This window comes from Lipotes vexillifer, unplaced genomic scaffold (assembly GCF_000442215.2).
Source record: "Lipotes vexillifer unplaced genomic scaffold, Lipotes_vexillifer_v1.1 scaffold109, whole genome shotgun sequence".
NCBI lineage: Eukaryota > Metazoa > Chordata > Mammalia > Artiodactyla > Lipotidae > Lipotes > Lipotes vexillifer.
This window is the reverse complement of record NW_006790015.1, coordinates 628,893-650,584: the sequence shown is the minus strand read 5'-3', so window position 1 is coordinate 650,584 and position 21,692 is coordinate 628,893. Positions and strand designations below refer to the sequence as shown.

General features: G+C 56.1%; 1 protein-coding gene across 1 annotated transcript in view; it reads left to right on the top strand.

Annotated features, from left to right (window-relative positions):
* The window catches only part of CASZ1 (castor zinc finger 1), a 141,353-nt gene that overhangs the window by 31,555 nt on the left and 88,106 nt on the right, over positions 1-21,692 (top strand). The window contains exon 2 of the mRNA XM_007463150.1: positions 1,945-2,099. The gene's annotated coding sequence lies outside the window, so the exon portion shown is untranslated. The remainder of the gene's footprint in view (positions 1-1,944; positions 2,100-21,692) is intronic.

Genomic DNA, 21,692 nt, shown 5'->3' with positions numbered 1-21,692 from the left:
TTTCCCTGTAACTGGAACCCCCTTCTGAACCAGTCATGTTCACCATTTATGTGTGGTCAGACTCTGGTCTTTCTAGCTCTTTGCCTTTTCTCTGGGGAAATGTGTGTGCCTGGAAGGGGAGGAGTGCCAGCCGGCTGTATAAGCAGCTGGCTGTCAGGTAGGGTAGCGGTCATTCTGTGGGATGGGAGAGTGGAGCACCCCGCCCCCAGCAGAAGTGTGTTCTGGGGGTGGGGATCTGTAGGTGATCACCCCTTCCTCCAGCTCAGAGATGTTTGGTCAGTGGGTGGGCTGCCCCAGGCTTTGGGGATTCTGGACCAACAGTCAGGGGAGTGTCAGAGCCCAGAGGAATGAGTCTCCCAGTGGCCCTGAAGTTCCCATTAAAGTGTTTTTTCCTCTTTTTTAAAGAAAAAAATATTCCCAAACTGGAAAACAAAGGAAATCCACTTCCCCCAAATCACACGAAACTCACATTAGGGGCCTGGCGGGAATCCATGGAAACCAGGAAACCCGCTGTTAACCCTGTATGGTGCTAAAGGGTGGGGTGGGACCTGGGCTGCTCCAAGCCCGGGACCACTGTTGCAGGCCCTCCCCGATGCTTCTCCCAGGGGGCTGGTCTCGGTGGCACTGCCCAGAGCGGAGGTAGGGTGGAGCTGATGCTGGAAGCTCTGGCCTTCGAAGCACCAGCTCCCCCTTCCACTCATGGCCCAACCTTGGGAGGCAAGAGAGGAGGGGTTCATGCACTCCAGGGAGGCCCCAGGGGATCCAGGGGCTGGGCCAAGTGGGAGAACCTGCCAGGCAGCTGCCCACACCGTGCCACACTGTGGAATCAGGGCCGAGCCCACTCACAGGCTTTGGGAATACACAGGCCAGGCGCTGTGGGTAATGCAGTGCCCTGGCAGAGGGGGAAGGAAAGGACTGGCGTTTCAGCCGCCACCTTCCCTCATGCCAGCCTTGTACGCAGGGTGGGTGTGAGAGCAGACGGACAGCGCCCTCGGGGTTCCTGCACCCCACTCTCACATCCGTGAGGCTGGGACTCCAGGCCTGGGAGGTTGTGTGCCGAGTTTGGTGGCGGTGTGTCTGTGTTTGCACGCACGTGGGCTAATTTTTCTAAAAAGGCTGAAAATATTTACAGGTTTGAAGTTGAAACGCAAACAGGAAAAGCCCTTTAAAAAGTGAGTGTAGTGGATATTCAAAACAGGAATCACCATGGAAACACCACAATATTTGCTTAAATTGACACAAAGGTTGCCGGTAGCAGGGCACAAACTTTCTTTGGCCACATTTTTTTGGCTCAACACCTATCACAATGGAATCTCACCCTCTTTTCTTTTTTATGAGATGTAAGGGCACAGTACCAGAGTGGGGAGGGGGAAGGAAAGAGAAGTTGCCAAAATCACCATCCTGGTAGCTGCAGGGACACCTGTTGATTCCATTTTTAGAGACTACCCATAAGGCCATCAGGGGGTCATGGGAGCAGCTGGGAGCTGGTGGAGGGAAAGTCTGGAGGGAGCAGGAGGTTGGGGAGGACAAGGGTTAGTTTGGTTGCGTGGGTCTGATCTGGTTTCCAGTGTCAGCTTGATTCATTGTCAGGCTGACCTTTCACCTCAGGTGCCAAATCTAGGGTGTGATCACTGTTGTTACCTGGGGTGGCACCTGATTGGCCTATTTTTGTTTCTACCTGTTTGATTCTTTTATTAGGTGCGACGACTGCATAGCAGTTGGCTAATAATTGTGCAAAGGGTGCATTTGTTGTAGGGTCAGGCATGGCACGTACCACGGCAATGCCATCTGCAGATTGGTAGGCAAGGTCCAAGAATCTCTTACCTCACTGGCCTGTTGCCGGGCAAGGTGTCCGAACCTTACCCTCCGTTGTCCTTCTCTCTGAGTAGCTTTGTGGGTCTCAGTTGTAGCCTAATAATCTGTTTTCCTTTCTCCTTTTGGTAGGTAAACAGACCTCGCTGAGTGAAGGCAAAGACCCTCTCCAGCCCACCTGCCTTTCCCGCTGTTACGGCGTCGACCCGTCCTGTAGAAGGGGGTCCTGCAACTCTTGTGGTGTGTGTTGGAATGGACTTCGGACCCCAGCTTCTTGGGATGCAAAGGTAGCTGCTCCCCACTCCCAAGATGCCACTGGGAAACGTGGGTGGGAGCTGTGATTGACCAGGTCAGGGCTTCCTTCTTAGGGGAGGGACTGCATAGGCCTTTCTCAGCGGTGGTAGCTTAGCCACCCCAAGTGAAAGTGAGAATTTGCAAGTTCGAGAAAAGAGCCGGGGCCTAGGAACAGGATATCTGCATTTTGGCCCTGGCTCTGCTGTCGACTCACTGCTTTTTCCCCTCTGGACCTCTGTTTCCCCACCTGTAAAATAAAGAGGTTGGAATAACTGACCCTGAAGAATCCTCCCAGCATTACCATTGTATGACATTGAATGGTGCCAGCAGCGTGCAGGTACTCCGGGTGAGTCCTGTGCCCTGGCAGACACTGCTCCTGGAGCTACGTGTCAGGTCATTTCTGAACATCACCTCTGGGAACGGTAAGTCCAGCCTGTCTGTGTGTCCAGCAGCTCCTTCTCTGCTGTGAGCTCATGCATGACTTGTTGGGGCTCTCCTGGTGGCCCGCCAGCCCAGGCAGGACCCTCCTTAGAGAAGAGGCCACAGGTATCTTTTGACCCTGGCTCAGAAGCAGCCCTTGCTTAAGGCAAGTACTTACGTCTGGGGTGGGTAGTCTATAGGGCTGGTACTGTCAGATATTTACCTGCAGGTGTCAAACTTGGCAGTTCTTGGGGTGGAGGGTTGACACACAGCAGGTGACTTACCATGTATTGATCATTACTCAGTATTCTCTTAAGATCCGGAGGGAACCAGCTCAGAGGGGTTGGGCGTTGGTAAAGTTGACGGACAGCGTCTTAGGGCGGGGGCTGAGGCTGAGGGCTGAGAGCGTGGCTGGGGGGGCAGGGCTGGGGGCTGCTTCTCTTGCATGTGGCTGGAGTCCGCAGCCCCGACTCACCCACCTGTGCTCTCCCTCCCGTGCTCTCCCTCCATGGGCGCCAAGGGCAGACGTGTCCTGCCCCTCCCTCCAGTGGCCAAGTGCTGCAACTCTGGACTTTGAACTTGCAGGGAGGAAGCACTTGCAGAGATGGGTGCCTTGGTGCCCACTGGGGTTTGAGTGGTCCCCAGAGCTGCAGGCCTGGTCATTTTGGGCCATGCCACCTCGGGAACTAGCAGAAGCCCTGGATAAGGCCTAGAGATTTGCAGATCAGATGTAAATATGGCGTTTGGTTGTGGTGGTGGAGCAACCACGTGTCTGAGACTCTTCTTCCTGGTGTCCAGAATGCGATCACCCTCCAGGAGTTGGTGCATCCACATTTAGGATGTGCGGCTGTTGTCCCTGATGGCGATGGGGCCATGTAGACTGTCGGTCGTGCAGCGCTCTGGCCGGGTCAGCGCTGGCACCTGCACTTCTCTGCTCCTTCCTGGGCTCTTCTTGCTCGACTCTACTTGCTTGATGATCACGGGTCTTGGGATGGCAAGCCCACGCGCCTTTGAGCCTCTGGATGGTCTCCCCACCTCCCTGTACGCTGTGCGCGAGCAGGTTGCCAGAGTACCTGTGGAGCCCCTTTCCAGGGGGCAGTGTTTGCCTGTTCTGTCCTCAGCGGCAGGCTTTTTGTTTTCTTCATTCCTTCGGCAAAACATGCCCATTCGTTTTTCCCTTTCTGAAGTTTCCACTCACTGTTGACTCCCAGGGGCCGTGCCAGCTGGGATTTGCACCCGGCATGGGGTATGGGCTCCACGAGTCCTCTGGGACTCCTGCATCCTGGCACCGGCCGTCTTGGGCTTGATACTGAAGCTTGGGAACTCAGAGGGCTCCAAGTGGGAATGTCATGGCTGAGCCCCTTCTCACTCACCCGGCCCTTTGGTCACAGGCTAGGGTCCTGTGTGGCAGGGGTGACCCGTGGTCTCAGAGGTGGCCTGCCTCACCACACCAGAGTGTGGGCTTGGGGCAAGTCTGTGCTCAGGCCTGGTCTGCAGGCCTGATCCTGTCTGACTCAGATTCTCCCCACTTCTGGCTACGCCACAGAAGATCTGGTTATGTTTATTCAACAGTTATGGAGGGCCTGGTGTATTCCGATCACTAGGGACAGAGTGATAAGACGACCGGCTCTCATGGAGTTCTGGCTGGGTAAGCGGGCAACAAACAAACCCACAGAAAACAACAAGGAAATCATTAGTGCGAATGGAAATGGATGAGGTGGTGGGAAGTGACTGGGCAGTCAGAGGAGGCTCCTTTGAGGAGGCGACAGTTAGCTGAGATGGAAGGATAGGAAGTGGATAGCCATCCGAAGAGCGGGGGAATATTTCAGCAGCGGAGAACTAGTCTGGAGGAGCTGAAGCCGAGAGCTCAGGGAGCTCAGGGGACAGAGAGAGGCCCCAGTGCTGGAAGGTGGATGGGGTGGGGCTGGGGTATGTATGACATGATGTGCCAGGGGAAGTTGGGACTTTATTCTTTGGGTGACAGGCAGCTGCTGGAGGGTTTCAAGCAGGGAGGTGAAGTGATCTGATTTTGTTTTAAAAAGATGGCTTGGGCTGCCGTGGTGAGAACGGATTGGCGGCGGCACGGGCAGAAATGAGGAGGCAGCCGCCTGAGTGAGAGTCTGAATTCAGCCACTGGGTTAAATTCTGGGATGGGGCTTTTGGTGATTTTAGGAACCAAGTGGAACCTTTCTCTTCACCCCAGGAATGTCCCACAGACAGGTTTTTGTTGTTGTTGTTCCTTTCCTCCATTTGACAACAGTAAAAGTGGCTGAGACAGAAGGGGGAAATGGGGAGAAGGGGGCAGGGTCCATGTGTGTTTAAAGGGAGAGTAAAGTGGTCTTGCTGATGGATTGAATGGGGGAAGAAGAGACAAGACCCCAGGGTGACTCTTGCATTCCAGGTCCCCGATGCCTGGCCCTGCGTCTCCTCTCTCTCACCTGACAGTGCCAAGGGGAGAAGCACCACCCTGGGCGCTGTGCTGGTTGCTAAGAAAGCTTTGCTGGAGTGCATTAGGCACCCCTGGGTCAGCACCATGTGGAGGGAAGGCCCAAGGCCTGCTTGCATCTAGCACCAATTTCAGCAGGGACTTTCCAGCTCACTGTCCTTTTGGCCCTAAGATGCTGCACTGAAGCCTGTTTTGTGCCTTTGCTCCACGGGTTCTGTGCTGGGTCTGAGGTTGGGCCTAGAAGCTCGTATAGTCCTCTCACTGTGGCTTTAAATATGATCTCTGTGCCTGGATGCACAGAACCTCAGTTGATCAGCTTTAAGCGCTGAAAAATGGGTTTATCTAAGACCCCCTCACTTCCAGACGGCCAGCATAGTCTCCAGCTCCAGCTCATGGGCAGGGATCCTGGCCGTCTTTCCACATGGAAAGTCTTTCCACAGTTCACAGTGTGAATTGCCGTAGGTACCTCATCAGACTTGACTTGACCTAGGCCACTGTCCCTTTTTCCAGGGTTCCTGAGCTGAGGCTCCACTCTCCTGGGTCCTGGTATCATCTGCTTGGGCCAGGACAAGGCAGGCAGTCCCAGCAGCGATGCTGTAACAGCCAAGCCATCCCCGACCCCCCTGGGTGGGTGCTGCGTAGCCCAGACAGCAGCCAGAGCCTGGCTGGAGTGAGTGTGAAGCTGTCCCGGCCGGCTGTGGAGGCCCCAGTGAGGACTTGCCCATGCTGGCAACATATTCGCAGCAATATGGGCCAGCTCAGCCCTCCAGGAAAGCTCTGGAGGCCTGACCTCCAGGGGGAGTGACAGGAGGGAGCAGAAGGGCGGGCTGGCGATGACGTCGTGCGGGGGGTGATGGAGATGTCCCAGGCGCGCAGCTGGTGCCTCTGGCTCTAAGGGGGTGTCAACCAGTCTTCCTGGGTGTGTCTGCCGGCATCAAAACACTGGGCTGAGCCCTGGGGGAGTGTGCGTCTGGGTGGGCAGGCGTGTGTGTCCGTGCATGCATGGGAGGCTCTTCTGCTTTCTGCCTCCATGGCCTGCACTAGATCCATGGCCTTCACTCCTAACTGGACTGGACATTTCTAACTCCGTCCTCCCGGGCTTTGATCTGGTGTGGGGCTGGCCGCTCCAGAGCCTGCAGCTGGGGTGGAGGCATGGAGGGGCGGGATCTGGAGAGGAAGGTGCTGGCTGAGGGGAGCGGGGGCCCCTGTCCTCCACCCCACCGCCAGGTGACACCCTGGATCAGTGGACTCCAAGGTCGCAGCCACTTTGTGCTGGGCAGAGACGTGATGGGGAGATGGTGTGGGAAGAGTTACTGATCCTTCTGGCTTCTAATCTGTGTGAGGATTCTGCCTGGTGTTGCCGACATCCCTGCCTTGGGCCTCCTTCCCCAGGTCTCCCTTGTGCCTCCCGCCTTCCTAGCAGCGTTGGAAGCCTTTGGGTTCCACCAGGCACAGACCCAAGGGGTGAGGGATTGGGCAAGGCTGGCAGCGCCTGCCCGCCTGGAGCTACCCGGGGTGACGCGCTCGCTCCAAAGGGGACAGCAGCCCATGGCTTTGGGAGGGTTAACATCTCGTGGACAAGGGGAGAAGCACTCTGCCCTGCCTCCGTCCTGTGACCTTGGAGCCTCCACAGGAAGATCATGCTGGCAATGGAGAAGCGACGGCAGGTTTTGCACACAAGGGGAGTCCCAGTGGCTGGGAACGCGTCGTCTTCTCTTGCAGACCTTCAGGTTCCCCCGTTCTGTCTTCTCCCAGTTTCCCTGGCCTCTCTGATTCTAGAATCCACCCAGGTATAGTCCTGGTCCGGGAGAAAGTCCTTCAGCCCAGAGGATACCACGCTGAGGCATGAGGCCGCCCCCCTGGGCCTCCCCACACCGTCAGCTGCTGGTTCTCTGTTAAATCAGCCTTGGGGATGGTCCCCACCTTCCGCTCACCACCCAGTTTAGTCTGGTTTCTTGGCGCTTCAGGAGTAGGAGCCTTTTCTGACCCTGAGCCGCCTTCTGGTAGCCTGCGCTTGGGACCCCTGCGGCCCTGGGCGGTTGAGGGGAGGGAAGGTGTAATTAATCACTAGTTTCTTCTCTAGAAATGCTAATCGGGAAAAGCAATTAAAAGTAACTTTTTTTCCCTTAGTAATCTGCGTTGAGAGCTGGTAATGAAGTTTAGGGCCGTTGTGACTCAATATTTCAGCTTCACCGACTCAAGCCAAAACAATCCAAGCCCAGGAGTTTGCCAGCAGCAGAACTGGGCCCGGGCAGCAGCTGGGAGCCCTGGTGTTCCCCCCTGTCACCGTCGTCCCACCCCGTGCTGTTTCCCGGGCAGAGAGAGTAGCAGTCCCAGCTGGTAGGGCAGGGTTGGGCTGGCGAGGAGATGGATCCCCTAGGACATCCCTGGGAGGCCCAGAACGTGGAAATGCATCTAGGGGATGCTAGGACCAGGATACAAGTAACACTTGGTGTGCTGCAGAGCCAGGGAAGGGTGGGCTCGAATAGCATTGTGGGGGAAATATGGGTGTCTGGGGAGCCCACTGAGGTCGGCCAGGGCTCAGCCACATGGGACTCAGAGCCAGAAGAGGTGGTGGTCCAGATCCTGACCTCTAACCTCCGGGCATTCATTTTTCGTTTTCGTCTATTTGTCAAGCATTACTGATGCTTGATGACACTACAAACCGGGTTGGAACTGCAGCAGTGAACCAACAAGGCAAGAATTCCTGTTCTTGTGGCACTAGCATTTTCGTGGAGGGAGGCAAATGATAAATGAGTTAAAGAAATAAAGTAGATGTTGGATTTGACGTGTGTCGGGGAGAAAATTGAAGCACATTTGGGGAATAGAATAGAATAGGGAGTGTGTGGCGGTGGGTGGCTCATCAGCTTAGGTGTGGCATCTGGGGAGGGCGTCCCTGGGATGGTGACATTTGGGTAAGGACAGAAGGAAGTGAGGGAGCGAGCCACCCTAATTAATATCTGGGAGAAGAGGGTCCCTGTTGGGGAACAGCAAGTGTGAGCCCCCAGAGGCAAGAGCACCCCTGGCACGTTGGAGGACAGCAGGGAGGCTGGTGTGGCTGGAGTTGGGGAGGTGTCGTATGAGGTCAAGGGTGTCGGGCGGGGTGGCCCCCAGATCCTGCAGGCCTTGGAGCCATCATGAGAATGCAGGCTTTTGCCCCGAGTGGAATAAGAAGCTTTTTGAAGAATTCTGAGTGACATGATCTGCTTAGGCATAAGCTCTTTATTAAAAAGCAAGACCCCCTGTGGCTGGCTCCTGCTCTCATGGGCCGCCTACGCCCCTGTCCAGGTGCGTCTGCACGAACCCCCGAGTCCCCTCCAAGGTGCTCTCCTGAGCGGACGTGAGGAGCGCAGAGGGGCTGTCAGCAATCGCACTGCCCCAGCCCTGCCGGCCGCCACAGCCCCACCTCGGGGAGCAGTTCAGAAACAGGGTCTTGTCGCTTTAAGCCGCCCCCCGGCCCGGCTTCCCTGGGCTGCTTTATCTGAAGTCCAAGCGCATGTTGTTCCAGGACCGATCTGCTTTAGCTAATTAATAATCTGACAGGAGCCACCCAGGGGATTAGCCGCTGAGCCGAGCTCCACCAAGCCCCAGCAAATGAGTCTGGTACTCCTTGGGGACATGCAGGTGACTTTGGGGGGTGCGGGGAGAGGGGACCCCCACAGGTGAGCCATGGTGGTGGGCAGTGCAGTAGTGACCAGTGAGGGGAGAGGGCGGGTGGGGGACAGTTCTGAACAGGGCCCCTTGAAAGGAGACTGCTGTCCCGAGACAGTGGGGATCTCTGCCCCCTCGCTCCCAGTCCTGCTTGCCCCCCAGAAACCGGCCCCACCGGCCAGGTGCCAGCTGCTGAGGAGTGGGAGAGCATTGCCAGATTTAGGGAATAAAAATACAGGATGTCCGGGGAAATCTGAGTTTCAGACAAACAGCAAATCATTTTCAGTGTAAGTATGTTCCATTTTCAGTGTAAGTATGTTCCATGTTCCATGTTTTGGACATACTTACACTAAAAAAAGTATTCGCCGTTTATCTGAAATTCAGAGTTTGCCAGTGGTCCTGTGTTTTCTCAGGCAACCCTGAGCACCTAGGGCCAGAGGCTGTGGGACTCCCTCCCTGGAACAGCCTGGAGCTCCCTCTGGAAGAGGCAGCACCCTTGGGGGGCTGCTTGGGGGCTTGGCAAGCAGGGTGGGGCTGGGGCACAACGGCCCCCTCACCACGGTACTGGGAGAGGAGGATGGAGTGAAGGTCAGCCACCTGCCAAAGTCTCCAACCTCTGTTTGGGCCCAGGTGGCCCTTGGCTGAGTGGAGTCCAAGTTCCCTCCAAAGGCACTGTGGTCCCCGGGCTGGGGAGCAAGTCCCAGGGCCACTTCTGCCCGGTGAGGCTGTCGTCTGGGGTCAGTCCGTGGCGTCTCCTGAGGTCGAGGCCTGAAGTTCCTGGGATCATCTGGGTTAGGTGGTCATCCGCTAAAGGCATCTGCTCTGAGCCAAGGGAGAGGCCGGAGGGATGGCTCCCTGTGTGGGAGGGGGCCAGGCCAGGTCAGGCACGAGGTCAGGGACAACAGCCTGCCCTGCAGGGCCACCTCCATGTTGTGAGGCCTCGGGGCACTGACCAGAAATACCCGCCTGCCCACCTTTCTGAGCTACCCTCAAGGCTGCCAAGCAGCCCCTTGCTAGCTTCTTAGGGAGGGTGTGCCATCCACTGGAACTAGGCTGCCTGGGATGTCATTCCAGGGCTGGGGAGGGGTCTTCATTGGAAAATGTGATGGCATCCTTACTGCTCCCTCTCATGACCTCTCTCACCCGGGCTCCATTCCCAGGGGTCAGAGAAGTCAGGGCGGCGAGAGGGGCCTGCTGCCAGCTGGTGGTAGTCCAGCCTCCTGCAGCCAAGGGGCCTGATGCCAGGTGGGCACTGCCCCTGAGGTGCGAGCTCTGGCTCCCACTGTGTTCTCTGGGAGTTAACAGCATCCTGTGTAGAGAGGTCTCTTCTCCCCCAGCCCTGGGCTGCCCTCCTCCCAGCCTTTCCCGGCGCAGCCAGCTGGGGAGTCTTGTGGTGGGAGCAGAAGGGGGCTAGGGGTGCCGAGCCAGGGGGAACCTCTTCCGCTTCCCGAGCTCTCAGCCTCTTCCCCAGCGTGCCCCGCGGTTTGGCCCTGTTTCGCAAGCCGTCTGCTGCCCATGCTGCCTCTGACCAACATCGTTAGCATGGGTATTTATATTTCATTAACAACATTAAGCCCAAATGGCATTAAAAGCAAAGCTGGTGATAAATAGCTTATTAATAAACAGGGAGTGCTCCGTGCTGCCTGGCCTCTCCCAGCCCTGCATTAACCCTTGCTGCCCCAGATAAAGATGCTTCACCCCAAAGATCATCCCCGCGAAGATGGGCCCGGAAGAGCCGGTCACCTGTCTGCATTCTCCTGACAGCTCTGAGGTCAGTGCCTCTTGGATCCTGGGCGGGCCAGTCCTGGGTCACTCGGGCTCACGAAACCTGGCCAAACCCCTCACAGCCTCTGATCAAATCATCATTACCCTGTCCTCACTAGTTTTGATTCTGGGCATAAAAAATTCAGGAAATGTGGCTTTCTGGGCTGTAAGCTCAGATCTTCCCCATTACTTTGTAGCGCTGTCTGAAAGGAAGCTTATAGAATATTTCGAATCAAAAAGAGTGATGCTTATGAAAATAACAGCAACAGTCATGATCTCAGCGAACGTGTCCTGAGCGTAACTGTGAGCAGGCCTTCTGCCCATCACACCACACGCAGCAGCTCCCGGCCACCCCGAGGGTCGTCCAGCTCAGGCTCATTTTTTACATGGGAAAATCAACGCCCAGAAAAGTGAAGCAGGGTCACCAGCTAGAGCCCACATCACACAGCTGCTGGCACCGGGGCACAGGCTGCCGAGAGATGCTGGGCTCTAGTCATTGTGCAGTCTCCCCCGAAGCAGGACCTGTTGCAGAGGGCCATCCCGCCTCCTGGGCCTTGGACCTTCCAGGGCTTCTCAGCTGCGGCTCCAGCCTTGCTTGACTCCAACTCCTTGCCCTTGGGACCCCACTGCTCTGTTACTCTACACCCCTGCCTGGGCCCAGTGTGCCTGCATAGGCTGGGCGTCTGGAGGGCACAGCCATGCACCTTGCAGGCCACCACCCCTCCTAGGACCTAGAGGTGCCAACAGGAAGCCAGCGGGGTGTCCGTGGTGCTGTGGAGGCCTCAGTGGGCTTCTGATTCTGGTTAGAGCAGCTTCTATGTGGTGCCCTCCTGCGGGGAGGGGGTACCGGCCAGGCCTTATTTGTTCGGCGTTTTAAGTTGGAGTCTCTTGGATGTAGAGCCATCTCTTAACGCTTCCAAGAAATAGGGGCAGACTCAGCCCTGGGTCCCACCCGCACCGATCCCACCTCAGCTCCCTAACTGAACTGACTGAAGGCAGGAGGAGAAACTGGAACCTGTCTGAGCTTCGGCCCCACCTAGAACTCTCAGTCCTGCGAACCTGAACCAGGGTTCTCATGTCCTCCCTGCCCATCTGGGGCTCTCTGGGCCCAGGCCTGGCAGAAGGGGAGAAGGGGCTCTCTCGGGGTTTTGCAGCATAGAAGGGAAAGATGGAGGGGAGCCTGAGGGGAAGATGCCGTGTGGTTGCAAGGGGAGGATGGCGGTAGAGGGCGCGTCGCTGGGACCATCTGGTTGTGTCTGGTGAGCACCTGGGGAGGATGGAGAGCTAATTAATTATCAGGACTCCTGCAGCCTCTGCCAGGGGCCTGGACTGCTGCTCTCAACACATTCCCAAGCTGGGAAGGAAGTTGGTGAGCAGAAGCCACAGGGCTCCTCATCCAAGAGGAATTCCACTTATCCCAATGGTTGGAAGTCTGACCACCCCCCGCAGAGCAAAGCAAGCAGGAGGGGAGCGGGCAGGGAGGCCCTTCCTGACTGACACGGTAACTGGGACTGCCTCGGAAGGTCGGCTTCACTCCTGCTCCTCCTGGGAAGACCTTCCAGCTTGCTGTGGCCGTACAGGCCTCGGACATCACAGCAGGGCATGGCAGGTGGCTGGGAATGGGGTCATGCTTGTCACCTACATTACACTTGGCGTACATTAAACCAGCGCCTAGAGAACCCAATACAGAGCAACAGGGGAAAAGAGGTCAGCCAGGCCTGCCCCTGCCTAGATCTAGCGGTCAGACGGGAGAACTAGATGGGAGAAATGTGTGATGGAGAGGCAGACTTTGGAACCAGGCCGACCTGAGTTGCAGTCAGGCCCACCGTTCTGTAGATGTGTGGCCGTCACTTCACCACACTTAGCCTCAGCGTCCTCCCCTGTAAAATGGGCACGGTAGTACCTTCTTTGCAGGAATGTCATCTCTAGAGTGCCTGTGACAGGGCCTGGGACCCTTAGATGCTGAATGAGGGGTAGCTGGCCCCCTGTTGCTGTTAGACCTACTCCTAATCTGTTGTGTTAAAGTTCTGTTTGAGAAAGGGGAGAGGAAATGGCTAAAGAATACAGTGTATAATACAGCAGGGCATGGCCTGCCACTCTGACTGGGAGGCCAGTCCACTCAATGGGGATTCTGGAGCCTGTCCTCCTGTGCTCGGCTTAGAAGGGGCAGGAACAGAGGAGAGCCTGTGAAAGGGGAGCACAGTGTACCCCACTCTCAGCAAGTGCCCGTTCTAAAGGGGAGCCGCATGTGGGTGTGACACTGGTTCCAGGCAGCTGTGGGGAGTAGGACAGGGGACTTCAGCGTGGTTGCCCCTGCTGCCTCTGATGCCAGCTGTGGTGAGGCAGGGTCTCCCTCTCCCCCTCTTGATTGTGCCCACTTGTAGTGCACTGGGCTTTGCTTGTGAGCCCACTTCACCATCCTGCCACCGGGAGGAGGCAAGGATCGGGACACCAGCGTCTGCTCCCTCCTTCACGTGGGCTGGGATGTGTTCTCCTGGGCTCCTTCGCAGACTCTGGGTGGAATGCTCCCTTCTGCCACTGGGACCTGGCCTTTGTTAGAACATCAGTGGAGGCCATTGCTTCCGCCACATCTGGCACATGCTGGTCTTGGCACTTAGCAAGTTCCCCCCACCTGTGGGATTTGATTGGCCCCCTGGGTTCTGTCTGTATGAGAGGCAAGAGCATGGACACACACCCTCGGCAGGCCGCCACCTTCCCAAGCACAGCGTATCCTTTTCTTCCCAGCCCCACCCTTAGTCGAAGGTCACCTGTGTTCTTCAAAAGCCAGAGGCCGGACCGGGACTTGGGAGGGGGTCATGGAGTGGCTGGTGCCTCCTTGCTTTCCTTGCCTTGGTGGAATGGCACAGCGGCTGGGGGTTTCTGTCACACGCCACTTGTCACCCAGAGGATTTCTGAGAGCGCACCTCTGGTTAGGAGGGTCCCTGCGGGGAGAAGCCTGCTTTGCCCACAGGATCTCAGAGCCACCCAGCTCCACACGGGCCCAGGAGAGGGGCTGCGGAGGGGGTCGCAGCCTGAAGACAGCTCCAGGGAGTGGGTGAAGTGCTGCTGAGTGGGAAGGTTGGTCAGTGGCCAAGGAGCTGGGCCTTGTGGCTTGATGGGCAGATCTTTGAGTGGGTCAAAGTCCACTCCAGACCCAAAGCTTTCTCCTTTCCTTGCTCCCTTGACTGCAGGGCTGGTAGAAACAGCTCACCTTCCCCTTGGCCCATGGCGCTCTGACCCCAGGCCGGCCTCCGTGGGCTGGAGCACGGACCCAGGACCTGGGCTGGCCCTTGCTCGGGGTGTGTAGTGCCCTCTTGGCTCTGTGCCAGCCCCCACAGTGGGCAGTGCCTGCCTGTTCAGGGAGCACTCTGATGCCCATCACAGGCAATGGTAGCCTTCATCCGAAGCCACTGGACTTGAGGGGAGGGAGGAGACCACATGCATATTCCTTCCTCGGGGAGCTTTCGCCTACTTTCATTTTCTTTTCGCCACTATTTTTTCTTGGGGTCTAATTAAAGACTTGGAGCCACTTACAGCCTGCGGTTGGCTTTTTATTTGGGTCCTTGGCAATTACCTTCTGCCCTAAAATGAGTTTCGATGGAGCAGGGGTAGGAGTTATCTTTTTAGCCAAGTTCTCAGCTTTAATTTTGCCGTGTGTATGTGTGTATGCGCATGTGTGTGTGACGGAGTGTAAAGAGTCCTTTCCTTCGTCCCCTTTTCCAAATCCTGCCTCCTACCCCTCCTTCTCACTGTCCCCATCTCAAGTGTCCTGCGGCCAAGGCTGAGCCTGGACAGCAGGAACAGTATGTCCTCAGCATCGCCCTGCCTGGAGGCAGCTCTGTGACAACAGGCAGGTCAGCTGCTGACTCTGTCCCAGTTTCTTCACCTGTGAACGGGGACAGCCGGGCTGGGCCCGCCAGAGGCTCCCCTGCTGTCCTGCTCTGGAAGGAGACCTCTTGCCACAGTGGAGTAGGTCATCCCTGGGGTGTGGGAAGCAACCACCAACGCAAACAGGCCGTGCTTTCCCCTGCCGGTCAGCACGCCGTGTATTTGAATAGCAGCGTGTAATCGTGTTCCCCAAGCTCTCTCCCCGCTTTACCCTCCTTGTCCTCCCGGCCACCTGAGAGCAGCGTGATCACCCCCACTTTATAGATGAGGCTCCCTGCAACCAGAGATAATTAGTGGCTTTTCTGATGTCACTTGGCTTATAGGGGTTAGAGCCTTGGGATTCAAACCCAGGTCCTCTGATCTTCCAAAACCCACACCCGGAACCAGCTGCATAATTTTCGGGACCCAGTGCAAAATAAAAATGCAGGGCCCCTCTTTCTAAAATTAAGAATTTTACGATGGCAGCTGTAGGACATTGAACCAAGCATGTGCCCTTCTGAGCATGGGGCCCTGTGTGACTGCGTGGATTGCCCACCCAGCAAGCTGGCCCTGCCCGCACCCCCTTGAATCCCCTTCACCTGCTTGCCTCTGTTCCCACCTGCGTGGTGAGGGACAGGGAAGTTACATAGGGGCCACCTGTGTGCTGTTTCCCTGGCCTCTGCGGCTTTTCCCTGCAGATGCAGTGCTCAGGTCCTCCCCGGTCTTGGCCCGTTGAGGAAGCAATGTACCTTAGCATGATACAGGCTTTCTGGGGTTCCCTGAGCCTCTTAGGGTCCTCTAGGCCTATTTAAGGCCACCTGAGACTTTAGGTCAGTCAGAGGTGAGGAAATCAAAAAAAAGGACAAAGAGGATTTGGCAAGAACTCTCCTTGGGTGGAGGGTGCAGATTTGGGGGGATCAATCCTTCCAGTCCCACTCAGGAATTCTACAAGGTCTCTGTCAAGCTTAAGCGTCAGGTGACCTGCCAAAGTATCCAGGTCATGCAGGGCTCTAATTGCTGTGTTTGGGGCAGAAGGTCAGGCAGCCATCATTGGGCTAACCTGGAAACTTCCTAGCTGGCTGTTGGGGACTTGGAGTAGCCTCGGAATCTTGTGGGGTTCACAGAAGTTTCCCAACAATGGGTGGCTTGATGGAGCAAATGGCTGGGCGTGTGTCCATGGGTACACTGGCATATGTCTGCGTTCTGGTGAGGACACAGCTCTCTGTGTGCTGGGCAGCTATTTAAATAAGAGCTGTCAGGCTCTTGCCAGCTTCCCTGGAAGGAGCAGGCTTTGCCTGCCCATCTTGGGACCACGGACCTTGTCAGTGCATGCCTGCCCTTCGTCTGTCCTGCTAAGAAGGAGAAGCCTGGGTACCAAAGTCCTGGAGCTATAGCACCCGACCCCGGCTCTCCCTGCTGTTCTGCTTCCTTCTAGATTCTAGACCTTGGGTGAACTTCAGGATGAAATGTGTCCTAAAAGCCACAGCAGCTGTTTTTATAAGGGGGGGGGGGATCAACATTATCTAAAATAGGGGGGACGGGTGGGGCTGGGAATCCCACAGGCAGAAGTTCTGAGGTGCTTTGATCATAGGAGGGAGAGAGTGCCCGAGTTTCCAAGGACTGATTAGATGGCATGCCAAGTGTATTAAATTTTGCAGACATTTTAACAGCAATATGCTAGATAGTTGGGTGTCCCCTGAGGCAGCTGGATTTTTTATATCCTTCACAGAAGGTCGGAACCCTCTTCTGCCTGCCTCCCCCCTCCATCCCATGCTCCGTGCTTCTGTCTCTCTCTCACCCTCCCTTTCTTCGACAGTTTTCCTTGCTTCTTGCTCTCTGCTCATAGAGAAACTAAATGACACCTCTGGTCCCTGCCCAACAGAGGGCATTCTGTCCCTCCTGCCCTCCTGTCAGGAGATCGGGGGTCTCCAGGGCAGGGGGTGGGTGCGAATGGGGGACCTGATTTCTATTTTTTTCTTCCCTTTCCCCTTCCTTGTCCCATTTTGGAGACGGTCATAAGACCTTCTCCCTCCCTGCTTATTTTTATAGGAAAAAAAAGGCAGGAAAAGAATCCATCTGGCATATGAATAATTGAAATGGCTCAACTCTGTTCCTGTTGCTGCTGTTTGTTCTCAGCTCCCCCGGCCCCCAGCCCATCCCCCTGAGTGCGGGTCTCTGAGCAGAGGACGTGTGGGCATTCTTAGAAGGTTCTCGGCAGAGGCCCGGGGCCCTCCTTAATCTCAAACCCTTTCTCCCTGTGAATCTCTAGGTCTGGGTGGGGGGGCATTTGGACATGTGGTTGGTTTTCCTTCTCGTGCGGACAGCCAGCCCCTGGCTAGAGTCTCTCCAAATACCACTCTAAGTAGAATGGTTCCTTCGGCCCTTGGGTCTCAAGGGACAGCTTCCCCTGACCCTGATTTCCCCGAGGGTCCTCCTGGATTGTCTGGTTCCAAGCTCCTTTGCCCCGGTCCCCACCCCTGTGCCCTCGGCTTCAGCAGCCTGGGGGCTCCTCTTTGGGGAACTCAGGCCTTTGCGGGGCTCACTGCACCGCCGTCTTAGCACTGCCTCCAGGGGGCTGCTGCCAGCCCGCACACCGTGGCGTGAGCCCTAGCACCTTGCTCAGAAGTCTGAGTCCTCGCCCACCCACTCCCCTTCCTCTCCCGCCCCTCATCCTGCCCAGCCAAGGGCTTTCACATTCTTCACTCTGTCTAACACAGCCTTTGGGTCCAGAGCCGTGAAAGCCAGAGATTTTTAAACTTCTTTCCACCGAGTTGGAAAGTTGGGAGAAAGCACAGTGGTCGTAGGTTGGGGCAGGGGCAGGGGTGGGCAGGTAACAGACTCAGCCTGGCTAGAATCGGCTGCCCATTCCCCTTGCGGAGGCTGGACCAGCTGCACACCGAGCCGCCATGTCCGGGCCGAGAATCCACTGTCTCTTTAAAACCATTTAGAGGAAGAACTTTAGTGCATTAATTCTAGATGAAGATGGGTCTCCAGATGACAGGCTGATCCACATTATTCCCCATAAGACAACTTCTCCCCCTCCCACCTTCCCGCCCCCTCTGTCCAGCACTTTGTCGTCATCCATGGCTTGTGGACACTGACCCGGGGAATATGTGCATTACATTCGAAAAGTCAGTACTTCTGTGTGTCTGTTTGGGACCTCATGTTTGTGTCACGTGTGAGGTATTGACGTGCAGCCGTGGGTCCTGTGGTTGTAAAGTGCTGTGAGCGAGTACGTATGCATTTCCGAATGGCCCTGGGGGGTGGGGGGAATGTGTGGGTCACTGCAAAGTGGTACGGGGCGTGGTGGGGGGGGTCCCTTTCCCCGGAGCCTTTCTGGGTCAGGCACATTAAGGCTCATAAAATGCCTCCGCAGAAAGGGGGTGTGAGCAGCACTGAAAACATTCGAGCTTTTCTGGGTTTAAAAAAAAAAAAAAAAAAAAACAACTACCCACTAAGCAAAAAATAATGCAGATGAAATTCAAATCAGATTTGTTAATATATAACTATATATGTGTGTGTGTATGTGTGTATATATGTCATTTATAAAGACTCCTACACATGTTGTAAAAGCTGCAAAATGTCTGGCATTCCAGGGCCTGGTACGAATAATTAGATATTTATATCCGATAAAACTGGTTTGATGGGGAAATCGTTTGCCTCCGTGCGGATTCTCAGTTGAGGACGAGTTTCAGTGGTTGGGTTTGTTTTTTCCCCCCGACAGTAAAACCAGGCATTTGGCACCAACAAATGTATTTCCCGTAAATATCTAAATCTCTCTTTTTCCACCGTGGCCTCTGCTAGATGCGCCCAGCACTGCTCTCCTCTCCTGCCTTTACATTTTCGCTGGAGAAACGTGTGTGTGAAGCCCCCTCCAGTCACCCTGAGCCCGACCTCCAGGCCTTGGATGGGGGAGTCGGAGCTTGTGCCCCTTGTGTCTGTCGCAAGCCCCCACCCTCCACCCATTGCCGGCCTCGGGGCCGACGCCAGCGGGTCTTCTCTCTTCTTGTCTTTGTCCTTTCTCCTCTGAACAGTTCCGTGGAGTGGGGCATCTGCTCTCGTTCCTTAAGGCCCAACCTAAGTACTTTTCTGATTTCTTTGATTACCTTCTACCCCCTGTATTCAATTTGTCTCCCCGCTTGCCTGAGCTCTGCTTGACCTCCTGGCCACTGCCTGCAGGGCCTCTACCGCAGTGTGGGGCGGCCCTGGGGAGCCAGTCTGCCACCCTGTCCGGCTCGGGGAGACCCCCACCCCACCCTTGTTTCTCTTCCATCTGTTTCACAGTCGGGAACAGATGGAGCCAGAAGGAGCTGTGGATGGCTGTGCCCGCCCTCTCCCATTCTACGGATGGGGAGCTGAAGCCCCGAGTGGGGCAGCTGGGGTTCCTCATGCATGGTGGGGGGTAAACTGGGGTGGGAGGCACAGCCCCCTGACTTTCAGCTCATTCTGGGAGTGTGGATGACACACAGACCTCACTCTGCCCCTCGGCAACCGTTTCTGTGAGACTTGGACCAGTGGTCTCACCTTTCTGAGCCTTGCTTCTCTGTATTTGTGACTTGGAATTGGTCATTCTCGTCTGTACAGTCTCTGAGAAGAGTAAATGAACCAACACATGACAAGCTCCTAGGCCCTTCCCCATAAGTTGGTGGTGGTTGGTGTTCACCCTGACTGTAAAACAGCAACTCGCTGTGACCTGGGGCTGAGCCTTGCCCACGAAGGCGACACCCACGTGGCAGGATTGCCTTTGCCCTGCCCCTTTCTCCCTGTGAGAGGCCTGCCACCCTTTTGGGAGGAACCCGGCTGGGATCAGAGCACCTTGCAGCTTCCCGGAGGTCAGGCCCTGACTAACTTCAGCCAGGAAGGAAAGGCTGGGAACAGTGGAGGAGTTGGCAAAATGCATGTGCTGGAGTACTGAGGTCTAATCAGGAACTGTAACCCCAAAGAGAGGGCCCTGAGGAAGGGGAGGGGTGGACTGCAGCGCGGTTCAAGGGCTGGTGCCATTGTTCTGACAAAGGCCCTTCAGATCGAAGATTTGAAGTCTCCTGAAGGGTCTGTGGGAGGACAGAGCGGCCAAGAATGCTGGGAGAAGGGGGAATGGGCCCAGTGGGGGTGGGGGGCGCCCTCTGGAAGAGGTCTGTTAGCCCAAGTGGGAGCAGTGAGCTTAATTACAGAGCAGCGAATGCAGTGAAAATAGACGGCCCTCAATGTGCAGCTGGGGCTGCTGACCTGGGCCACCCTGGCCACGCCAGCCACGGCCCCCCCCACCCCCCCCCCACCCCGCCGCTCTGGGGCCCGCCTTCCCTCCTGCACCCTCACCAAGGGCACTGTCCTCCCAGGCGGTTCAGGTCCCTGGGAGGATGTTCCCGCCAGTGGCACACACAGAATGGCCCCGCGTGCTTCATCTGCACCCGCTCCAGAGAGCAGGAGTGACCGACCACAAGCACACCCAACCAGATCGCACGCGTGCATCTCCCGCAGCTGTAGGTTTAACACACACTTTACACAGAGGGGATCGGCGCCTGGCCTGAAAATAAAAGCGCCCTTCAAAAGACTCTTGGGTGTCCTGTTTTTTTGTTGTTTTGTTCTGTCTTTCTTTCCTCTCCCCCCCAAAATTAAAAAAGAAAAGAAAAAGAAAAACTCAACGAGAAGCAGAGCCTGAGCTTCCTATGACTGGCTCTCAGAGAAGCCAGTCAAATCTCCCCTTGTTGAGAACATTTTGACAGCATAAAATAGCTGCCGGAATGTGACTTTAGTGAAAATGAAAAAAAAAAAAAAAAAAAAAAAAAAAAAAAAAATCCTTCCTTCATGCATATGGAGTTTTTTGGAAAAAAAATGGTATTTTAATGCTTTCTATTAAATTGGGACTAAAAGTGGTGTCTTAATTTGCATTCATTAGCATATTTGCATATAGATCACTGAAATGGTGGAAGAGAGAAGAGCCTTTAAATGAAAATTCTTTTAAAGGCACAGGCCTGCCTCCCTCTTCATCTCCCTCTGGGATTTATGCCTGATATTTTCTTCTCACCTCCCACCCCACCCTCTGTGTCCTTGCTGTGAATGGACATGGACGGGAGAGTCAAGGCCCTAGTCTCTGGAGCTGGCTCAGGGCAGAGTCGAGGGGCTGAAGACAGCCCTGGTCCTTGGTCACCCCATGGCCCTGCAGCTCCCAGGGCAGGTAGGACCCCATGCAGGCCTGGCAGGGCTCCCTTGTGTCATGGCAGTGGCTCTGGAGGAGGGGCCTGTGTTCACAGCCAGCAGGCAGGTGGCCTCATGCCCTTGGTCCTCTGCCAGCCATTGTCCTTCCTCCTCTCTTACCCCTCCCCAGGCCGTGTTGATGCTGTACCAGCCTGCCAAGGGGCACTGTCCTGCTAGCCACTGGCCTGAGCCCTTGGCCACCTGGCACCAAAGGAACGGGGTCTGTGGGTCCTCCTTCTGGCATCTTCCCCCGTGTCAGCTCTTGGGACTGAGACCTTCCCCGTCCCCTTCCCACCTTCCTCAGCCGGAAGGCCCCTTCACTTATCTCTGGTTCAAATGTCACCTCCTCAGAGGTTGCTGAAGCAGCCGCACCTCTCTCTGTAACTGTCTATTACGTCCCTTGTTTTATTGTCCTGTAGAATTCTTTAGTTGTTTAGTTATTTGTCTGTCCCCACCCCCGCCAAGGCTAAACCTCCTGAAGGCAGGGCATTTGGGTGGCTTTGCCTCTTTCACAGCTGTACACCTGGGACAATGTCTGGCACGTGGTGGGGTTTAGGAACTAGCTGTTAAATGAGTGAGGGGGGCGGGGCAGGACCCCTGTCAGGGCTGAGACTGCCCCTGGAGTCACTGCCCGGCTGGACACAGTGCCCCCAGGTACTGAGCCCCAGCCTGCTTGGGATGCCCTCAGCCTGGCCCTGGAGGACCGGAGGCCAGCGTGGCTTGTATGTAACTTCCAGCCCAGGGGAACAGGGGTCCCCTTGTGGCAGCCTCAGGAACCCCAATGCTACAGCCAGTGGAACTCCCTCTCTGGCGCCCTTCCCCAGGTGTAAGGCGTTGGAGGCCCCCAGAAATTTCCGGGAGAGCCCCAATGTTCTGTAACAACGTCGCCTTTGCCGGCTGGCCCTGGTCTGGGGGGCATAGTCCTAAGGAAACCCCACCTCTCTCTGCGTTGCTCAGGGGCCAGCCAGGGAAGTGAGGTCTGGCCGCTGGGCTCTGCACATCTCTACGTCGCCACCCTGGTCAGCTGGGCTCTCTGAAAGGCCCCTCCAGGCTGACAGCAGCCTCGGGCTCCATGCCCAGCCCAAGCAGGGAGGGCCTAGGAGGGTGAGGGGGACGCCCAGGCTTGGAGCGGGGCTGTGCCTCCACCGCTAATGAAAATCGGAAACCAATTGAGCAGGACAAGGTGCCCAGCCAGCAGGTTGTGGGAACAAGGGGCCTAATGGATGTGGCTCGGGGGGAGCGG